Genomic DNA, 9,067 nt, shown 5'->3' with positions numbered 1-9,067 from the left:
CTGTACTTTCTGGTATCTTCCTGGTAGCAGGAGTTTTACAAACTGGAGCAAGGTGTCCCTTGAGGTTAGGCTCCTACCCTCCCCCCCAAAGACTGTTCGATAGAGGTGTTATCTTCCTGGATGATTACATTTTAAAGAGATGGTTTCCAGGTACTTGCAAAAGACTTTTCCCAGTCTTAAAGCTGGCTAGAGACTTTTGAAGGAAGTGTATACATTACAGAGGTGGCAGAGTAAATATTTGCTATGGTAAGTTTTTAAAAGTAAATGCTCTAATAAAAGGAAGGTCAGGGGACGTATGGTCAGGAAGAAATTTGTCTAAAATTTAGTCAAGCTGAGGGGAGCATTCGGCTGTCTTGGTATTTGATAACTTAAAATTTTGTGAAATTATTTAATGATGAATTTGATGATTATAAAGTAAGTAATTTCAATCATATTCTGTCATAATCTGCATTGATTCATTTCCTCATAATTCGGCGTGGTAATACTTTGTGTAGAACAGAAAAAACAATGGGAACTAATTGTAAATTGAAACACTTTAGAAAATTAATGAAAGTGGTTATTAAGTGTAAATTGCAAACAAAACTGATAAAATTATAGCAGAGATGGGGCAATTAACAATTGAAAAAGAAAATCTGCATGGGTATTGATATAACTGAGTTTCAACAGAGAATGATTTGCGTATCAATAGATTAAGGAAGACTTATTGAAAATTTGATAAAAAGTCAATAACAAAATCATAAAGAGGATAAGTTCAAATGCAAAGTGATGAGTGTAGATTTACCTTATCATAAAATTTGTCAGAAAAGTACATCCTGGAAACATTTGAACCATAATTACTCTAAAACATAATCACAAAATAATTACTCTAAAGAATCATAATCACAACCTAAAATTCATAATTTTTATAATTTTAGTTTGATTTGTAAAGGTAATATCCTAATTGATCTTTTTGTTCACTATTTAATCACTTTTCTCTATGTGGATTAACTTTTATCCATATCAATTATTCAGACAATAAAGAACTCATTTTCTAAAATAGAAAATTTTAACAAATACTGAAATTTTGATAATAGGTAAATGATAATGGCTGAAACAGAAGGCTAGAATGCTTTCTCTAGAAAATAAATAGAGCTATGCTTTTCATTGTACATTTAAATCTGCAGAAAGCAATACTATATATTGCTATAGGTATTTATAGAAGGATATGCACAACTTCAGGATGATGATTTGGTGGGAAGGCATTGAGTTGGAGGAAGCAGAGGGTGGAGGGGGAGACTTAAAAATATCTAACATCTTATTTCTTAAAAATAAATTACATATAGAAAGAAGTTAACCTCTGTTAAATCTGAGTGATAGATTGAATATTGTATTATTTGCATTTTGTCCATGTTCAGAAAAAAAAAACCAAACTTTTATCTTGCCTGTTGCTTTTTCTCACTAGAACATAATCTTTCAAGGGGAAGAGATGATGCCTTATTCACTTTTGCATTATTCCCCTTGTTTAGACCAGAGATTTTCATGTGTAGGATGCTGTTAACTCCTCTCTCTATTGAATTGGAAGGTCCTTAAGTTGTGGATTTGAGATTTATAATAACTTAAGTGATTTTGACATTTGGGAAGCCTTTTTATATTTCTCTAATTGGTATGAACCTAGTCATTGGTAAATTGACTTATGCTGATTAGATTAAATATAGAACAGTAAGGGTGATTGTACTGTGTAGGGTATTTAATTTTGCTTCCCTTAATCAAAACATCATATGATAGTCTTCCTTCTTTCCTTCTTTCTTTTATTTTGACTTCCAGTCATTCAGAGAAACCAAATGAAATTGTCCAGGTACTAAGTAAATAACAGTAGCATATTTACTCAAACAAGAGGAAGAATGGTTCTAATTTTTATTAATTATGAAAAAAACATATCTTTAATTTGAAGAGTTTGAACTGACTCTCAGTCAGCACTGCCTCTAGAACAATTCTACCCTGGTTGAAATGGAGTCTTCACAATGATCTCAAAAGCCACACTCAGTGCCTCAGGGGTTAATGACAGCTCTTGCTGTGATAAAATAGTCAAAGCTTTTTCACTTGTCTTTTGTTTTCTTAAGGGGTTAACATACAGATCAGGACTTAATTTAGTACAAAATCTTTTGCACTTGCGTCTGTCTGCCTGTCTAATTAACTCTACATAATAAACAGCTCCTCACCCTGGTGTGATTCCGTCCTGCCGCAACTGTTCCCTGGAACGGTAGTCTTTTATCTCCGTCCACCTTCTCTTCCACCTAAGTGTGTGCCACCAACCCATGTAGGATTCGATGGACATGGACATGAGGTCCCTGAGGCCCCAGAACTATCTTTTCAGTTGTGAACTAAAGGCCAACAAAGATTATCACTTTAAGGTGGATAATGATGAAAGTGAGCACCAGTTATCTTTAAGAACGGTCGGTTTAGGGGCTGGCGCAAAGGACGAATTGCACGTTGTCGAAGCAGAGGTGGTGAATTGTGAAAGCAGTCCAATTAAAGTAACACTAGCAACTTTGAAAATATGCAGCCAATTTTTTTCCCTTGGGGGCTTTGAAATAACATCACCTTTGGTCTTACAGTTGAAGTATGGTTCAGGGCCTGTGAATATTAGTGCACAGCACTTAGTAGCTATGGAGGAAGATGCAGAATCAGAAGATGAAGAGGAGGAGGATGTGAAACTCCTAAGCATATCTGGAAAGCGTTCTGCCCCTGGAAGTGGTAGAAAGTTTCCACAGAAAAAAGTAAAACTTGCTGCTGATTAAGATGAAGATGATGATGATGAAGATGATGACGAAGATGATGATGATGATGACTTTGATGATAAGGAAGCTGAAGAAAAAGCTACAGTAAAGAAATCTGTATGAGATACTCCAGCCAACCAAACCAGAATGGAAAAGACTCCAAACCATCAACACCAAGATCAAAAGGTCAAGAATCCTTCAAAAAAACAGAAAAAAACTCCTAAAGCGCCAAAAGGACCGAGCTCTGTACAAGACATTAAATCAAAAATGCAAGCAAGTGTAGAAAAAGGTGGTTCCCTTCCCAAAGTGGAAGCCAAATTCATCAATTATGTGAAGAATTGTTTCTGGATGACTGACCAGGAGGCTATTCAAGATCTCTGGCAGTGGAGGAAGTCTCTTTAAGAAAATAGTTCAAACAGTTTGTTAAAATTTTCTGTCTTATTTCATTTCTGTAACAGTTGATATCTGGCTGTCCTTTTTATAATATGGAGTGAGAACTTTCCCTACCGTGTCTGATAAATGTTATCCAGGTTCCATTGCCAAGAATGCATTGTCCAAAATACCTGTTTAGTTTTTAAAGATGGAACTCCACCCTTTGCTTGGTTTTAAGTATGTATGGAATGTTATGATAGGACATAGTATTAGTGGTGGTCAGACAAATGGAAATGGTGTGGAGGCAAAAATATACATGTGAAATAAACTCAGTATTTTAATACAGTAAAATAAAGCTCTTACCCTGAAACACTGATAGGTTTTGATTTAAAGAAAATTTGATGTATTGCCTTTGTCTTTAAGAAATTCATTCTGTAGAAACTTGCTTATGAACTATTTTGAACAGACAACTAGAGAAAATACAAGTCCTATGTGTCTAACACCTAGATTTAATAAATGAAACTTTCCTTACTCTTTGAATCTAGGAGTAAATGGTTCTTATGTAGTTTTGACTTCTCAGCTCATCTAGATTGCCAGCATCTGAGAATTTGGTGAAAGCTATGGATTGCCTCTCAGAAAGATTTGCACATATATAACATTTTATATACAGTGTTAGAGCATTTATGGACTTTGACAAAAGTCTAAGTTAAAAACTCCTACTATAAAGAGCCAGTCTGGATAATCCATTGTGAATAGACTTTGGGATGTCCATTGACACAGATAGTTAAAATTTGGGTGAATCCGTATTAACATAAGACCGCTGGGCTGTTTAGATTCAAACTTCGGGATTTTTAATAAGTGGGGTAATTTTAAAACAAGTTTTAAAGTAAGTTATTGATCCTGAAGTCAAACTGGAAATATTTTTCAAGTGGTATGAAAAACTGTCATATATATATATATGTATATATATACATACACAAACATTCATACACAGCAGGCATGTGGTGGGGCTGTTGTGTGTGTGTTATGTCAAGTTATCCTTTGATGGAATATGGAGAATGCAAGGGAGAAGACAAGTTGCTAGTCATGGCATTTCTTTCACCATGCTCAGCTTAGAGATAAGCCCTTGTGGTTTCTATACTAAGCCATTGTGGTAAACACAGAGAAGAAAAAAACTAGGTACCATTTTTTATGAAAGCTTTCAAGTATTTTTTTCAATATTTTATAGTAAAATGTTCTATCCCCCAAAATGCTTGATGAATTTTTTGTTGAATTTCCTTTCCCAACCTCACTTACTATGTATATATATTATGTATAATATATATGCTACATAATGAAAGCCAAATAAAGGCAGGAAGGAATATACTCAAATTATCTTTATAGGTGAGTTGTTAACCAAGATGCATTTTTACCATATTAATAGCTGAACGTAGTCTCAAGTGCTTTTGATACATAAAATGATTCCATGTGCATCAGAAACTCCTTCTGTAGGTGTATAACTGGGAATTCTCCAAAATTCCTTCTATGTAGAACATGATGCCTATTAAAGGATAAATAATAAATATGTGGAATTTTGAAGCTTATATAGACATTATAAAAAACTAAATGTTATTTTCAACATTACTTAGGATGTTGACAAATAAGATTTCTTTCAGGGTAATATATTTTAATCACTGAAATTGTTTAGGATTAATGGTACATGGTGATAATTAAAAACAGACCAAATTGTAGTTAATTTTTCTTAATTTTTCTACAGACAACTCATCCTACAATTGTCTATTCTAACCACCCTGTCCTTACTGTACCACTAGTTTGGGTACCAGGCATTGTATTAGCCAACAGGGCTGTTAGGCAATATACCTCAGTTCTAGCTCTATACTTATAAGGAGATTACTCCCATCAGTTAAATATTATAGGTCTCAATTCTCGCATCTGTGACATAGAGTCAGATTACACAGTTCCTAAAATATTGTCTCTAAAATGCAATAATTTAGTATTTAGCAGTAAGAATTATAAGAATTGTTGCAACGTGTTTTCATTTATGGAGTCCATAAGCAGATCACAGATATGGGAAGCATAAGCCCCCTTAAGTTCTAATCACTGTGCTGCCTCACAGCCTTTAAGCAGGTCCTTTAACCTTTTATTTTACATCAACTTCATTTTTGTCTGTAAAATGAGAGAGTTGAGCCAGATGACTCTAATGTTTCTGTCTTGTCTGAGTGTTGTTTATTTCTGTATCTTTATGCACGTTCTTCAAAATATTAATCATACTGTTCATTGTATACAGATACATTTATTTGCTTAGTTGTTATGGAGATAATAAAGAATGACGCTTTTGTGGTAACTAGTGTAGATGAAGAAATTGAAGTTCAAAGAGATGAAGTATCTTTCCTGCTTCATAAATGAAAGTCTACATTTATTGTATAGTGTTAAACGCAACTGGAATTGATTATCTTGTCTATTTGGGCACAGGTTATAGAACTGAATTATCTAAAATAAGCCTACTTTTTTTTTTTTACATTATGTTTATAAATAGTTGTGTCTCAGTCACATAACAATAGCATTTTGGGGCTGCTATAACAAAAATACCACACATTGGGAGGCCTTAAAAAATACTTTTATTTCTCACAGTTCTGGAAGCTGGAAATTCAAGATGGAAATGCCAGCAGATCTGGTGCTGGGTGAGGGCCCACTTCCTGCCTAGCATACAGCTGCCTTCTAGTTGTCTCCTCCCAGGGCTGGGAGAGCAAGTTCTAGTCTCTTTTTCCTCTTCTTAGAGGATACTAATCCCATTATGGGGTTTCACCCTCATGACCTCATCTAAACCTAATTACCTCCTAAAGTCCCCCACCTCCTAATAGGCCAGTGGTGGTTAGAGTTTCAACATATGAATTTTGGAGAGACACAAGCATGCAATCCATAACCAGTTGCAACTAACTAGTACTCTTTTCCTAAACTTGTTTTAGTTTGACTTCTCTCTAAGTCTTCAGCCCAAACTTAGAGACTATCTTCATGATTTGACAACTGCCCATCTTACCAGAGTTAAGGCTAGCCAGTCCTCATTCTGCAAATGTCTCCCCACATCCTATGCTCTAGTCTTATTTACTGAAGTCCTGGCTGTCTTTGATCTCCTTGTCTTAGTCAGCTCCGGCTGTCATAACAAAATACCACAAACTGTATCTTAAAGAAGAAAAATTTATTTTCTCACAGTTTGGGAGGCTGGAGGTCTGAGGTCAAGGTGCTGGCACATTAGATTTCTGCTAAGGCTTCTTTCCTCAGCTTGCAGACATGCATTCTCTCTGTGTCCTCACATGGTCTTTTCTCTGTGCACATGTGCCTGGTGTCTTCATATTTTTATAAGGACACCACTCCTATTATATTTGTGTTCCACCTTTATGACCTCATTTAACCTTAATTACATCCTTAAAAGCCCTTATCTCCAGCTACAGTCACATTTGAGGTTAGAACTGAATCTATAAATTTTGGAGAGGGGCACAATTTAATCCAAAGACTCTTTAAGCTGTCTGATGTCTCGTGGAACTTGTACTAATCCTATGTGTTCCCATCTCTGACTGTATCTCTCTGATCCACATTTATCTGTTTATTGTCTTTCTACTGCACTGGACTGTGAGCTTTTAAAAAGCTAGGAGTGCATCATTTTTAAGTCTAAAACTCTGGGACAGTGATTGCATGTAGATTTATTAAGCAGTACATAAAAGCTTTTTTAATTAGTTGATTAATAAAATAGTTTTATTTCGTATAACATTTTTAGGAAGGGTAGAAAAGCATGCTGCATGTCTTTATCCTAGATATTAGCAATTGAGATTGTGCCTTCTTAAGATCCTCTATTTTAAAGAGTATCTATGAAGAGGTTAAGGCACAATAAGTACTTCAAAACACTTGTGGAATAGAAGCGAGGGAAGTCTCTAAAACAGCATTTTAGAAAAATAGCTGCATCAAAGAGAACTGCAATATATGAATTAAGTTGTTCTGAAGCAGAGACGAGGGGATAATGTGTTTCTAAGGTGGCGTGACCACAGAATGTTCTTTTTTTTTTTTTTTGCGGTATGTGGGCCTTTCACTGTTGTGGCCTCTCCCTTTGTGGAGCACAGGCTCCGGACGCGCAGGCTCAGCGGCCATGGCTCACAGGCCCAGCCGCTTCGCGGCATGTGGGATCCTCCTGGATTGGGGCACGAACCCGCGTCCGCTGCATCAGCAGGCGGACTCTCAACCACTGCACCACCAGGGAAGCCCCCCACAGAATGTTCTTGATAACAGGTGTGTTCAGACTATGAAGCCTGGATGAACAACAGCCACCAGGGGGATGTGTGAGGTGAGAGGAATAAAATATACAGGAGACTCTTTTAGGAAGAAAGCAGAGATGGGATGATTCCACTGGTGTTTTATTTCCTCAAGCAATTTCTTGATACTGCAGGGACACTTTTCTAAATAACTTGTTTGCCTCAGCCTTCTTTAGTTTTGGACCAAAACTTTTGCCTCCAGATTTTGTGAATCCAGGCTGCTGATCCATTCCGTGACATTCAACTTAACACCATAAAGAACTTAGATCCTGAGGCTTCTAAAAGGAAAAACGACTTGTGGTTATAAATAATTTTCATTCTTGTAATTTCATGTCACAGTGATCTTTTAAAAATTCTTAGTTGAGATAATGTTACTCACCTGTTTAATAGCCCAATGGATGTCTCCTTTGATTCACAGTAAAAGCCAGAGTCATAAGGATTCCTTGGCAAAGCCCACCGTGAGCTGAGCTTCCTTACTTCTTCGACTCAGGTCCTGTTGCTCTTTCGCTTCCTGTCTCCAGTACATCAACCTGCTTTCTTTCTTTGCAAAGTACTTGTTACTTTCAAGTAAACTATCTAACCTGTTTATTCCTTTTGTGTGCTGTCTAATCTTTCCCTTAGAACACAGATTCTACCATGACAGAGTGTTGTCTGTTTTGTTAAATGCTGTATCCCTAGTGCATAGAAGAGTGTCTGGCATGTAGTAGACACAACACAAAACACTACTGTTGAACGAAGAAATAGGATGCAAATTGACACATGGAATTTGTTCTGGAAGTAAAATAAGACTTTAAATTTATGACAGAGTATTGGCAGAGGAAAATAAAATCAGTAACATTGCTTTTAGCATTCGATTTTCACCTTTGTATAATCATGTTGAAAAAAGTTGATTTCGTTTTGCTTTTCTTAGGCTACTCTTCATGGTAATAGGATAGTCCTAGGTGATGTAAACAATCCATGATCATATTTCTTCACTGAATTTGCATTGGTAATAGTCTCTGTGTCTCCCATAATAATACCTTTCATTTTTTAAATTAAGTCCTGCGGGATGCAAATAGAAGAGGAGAGGAAGAGGAAAGGAGAAAATATACGGGGAAGAGGAGGAAGATCAGACAAATGCTCTGTTGCTCCATTTTACTCATGCCAGCACTTTCTTATCTGTCTTTATAAGGGATACCTTTCTATGTCCTGCTGAGGAAGGTGGGCTGAACTCTACTCCCCTTAATGCTAAGAGGCTTCTATATGTGAGATACAAGGTAAAGAAAGAAAGGAGGGGCTTCCCTGGTGGCGCAGTGGTTGAGAGTCCGCCTGCCGATGCAGGGGACACGGGTTCATGCCCTGGTCCAGGAAGATCCCACATGCTGCGGAGCGTCTAGGCCCATGAGCCATGGCCTGTGCTCCGCAACGGGAGAGGCCACAACAGTGAAAGGCCCGCGTAAAGCAAAGAAAGAAAGAAAGGAGTAGGTGCTTTGTAGAGAACTTAGAATTGTTTTCCTTTCCAAATTACAATTTATTATTTTTATCTAGGAAAATAAAACAGTGATTTCACTTAGAATATTATTTTCAAGGCATGGTTTTCACAGTTTACGATAATCTTTTTCTACATGTAACATACATTTTCATAGAAGCTGGCTTTGA

General features: G+C 36.5%; 1 pseudogene; it reads left to right on the top strand.

Moving 5' to 3' along the window:
• The first annotated feature begins 2,294 nt into the window (after positions 1 to 2,294).
• Positions 2,295 to 3,166, top strand: LOC132422131 (nucleophosmin pseudogene; annotated as a pseudogene).
• The last annotated feature ends 5,901 nt before the right edge of the window (positions 3,167 to 9,067 follow it).

This window comes from Delphinus delphis, chromosome 3 (assembly GCF_949987515.2).
Source record: "Delphinus delphis chromosome 3, mDelDel1.2, whole genome shotgun sequence".
Lineage (NCBI taxonomy): Eukaryota > Metazoa > Chordata > Mammalia > Artiodactyla > Delphinidae > Delphinus > Delphinus delphis.
This window is presented reverse-complemented; position numbering and strand designations above follow the sequence as displayed.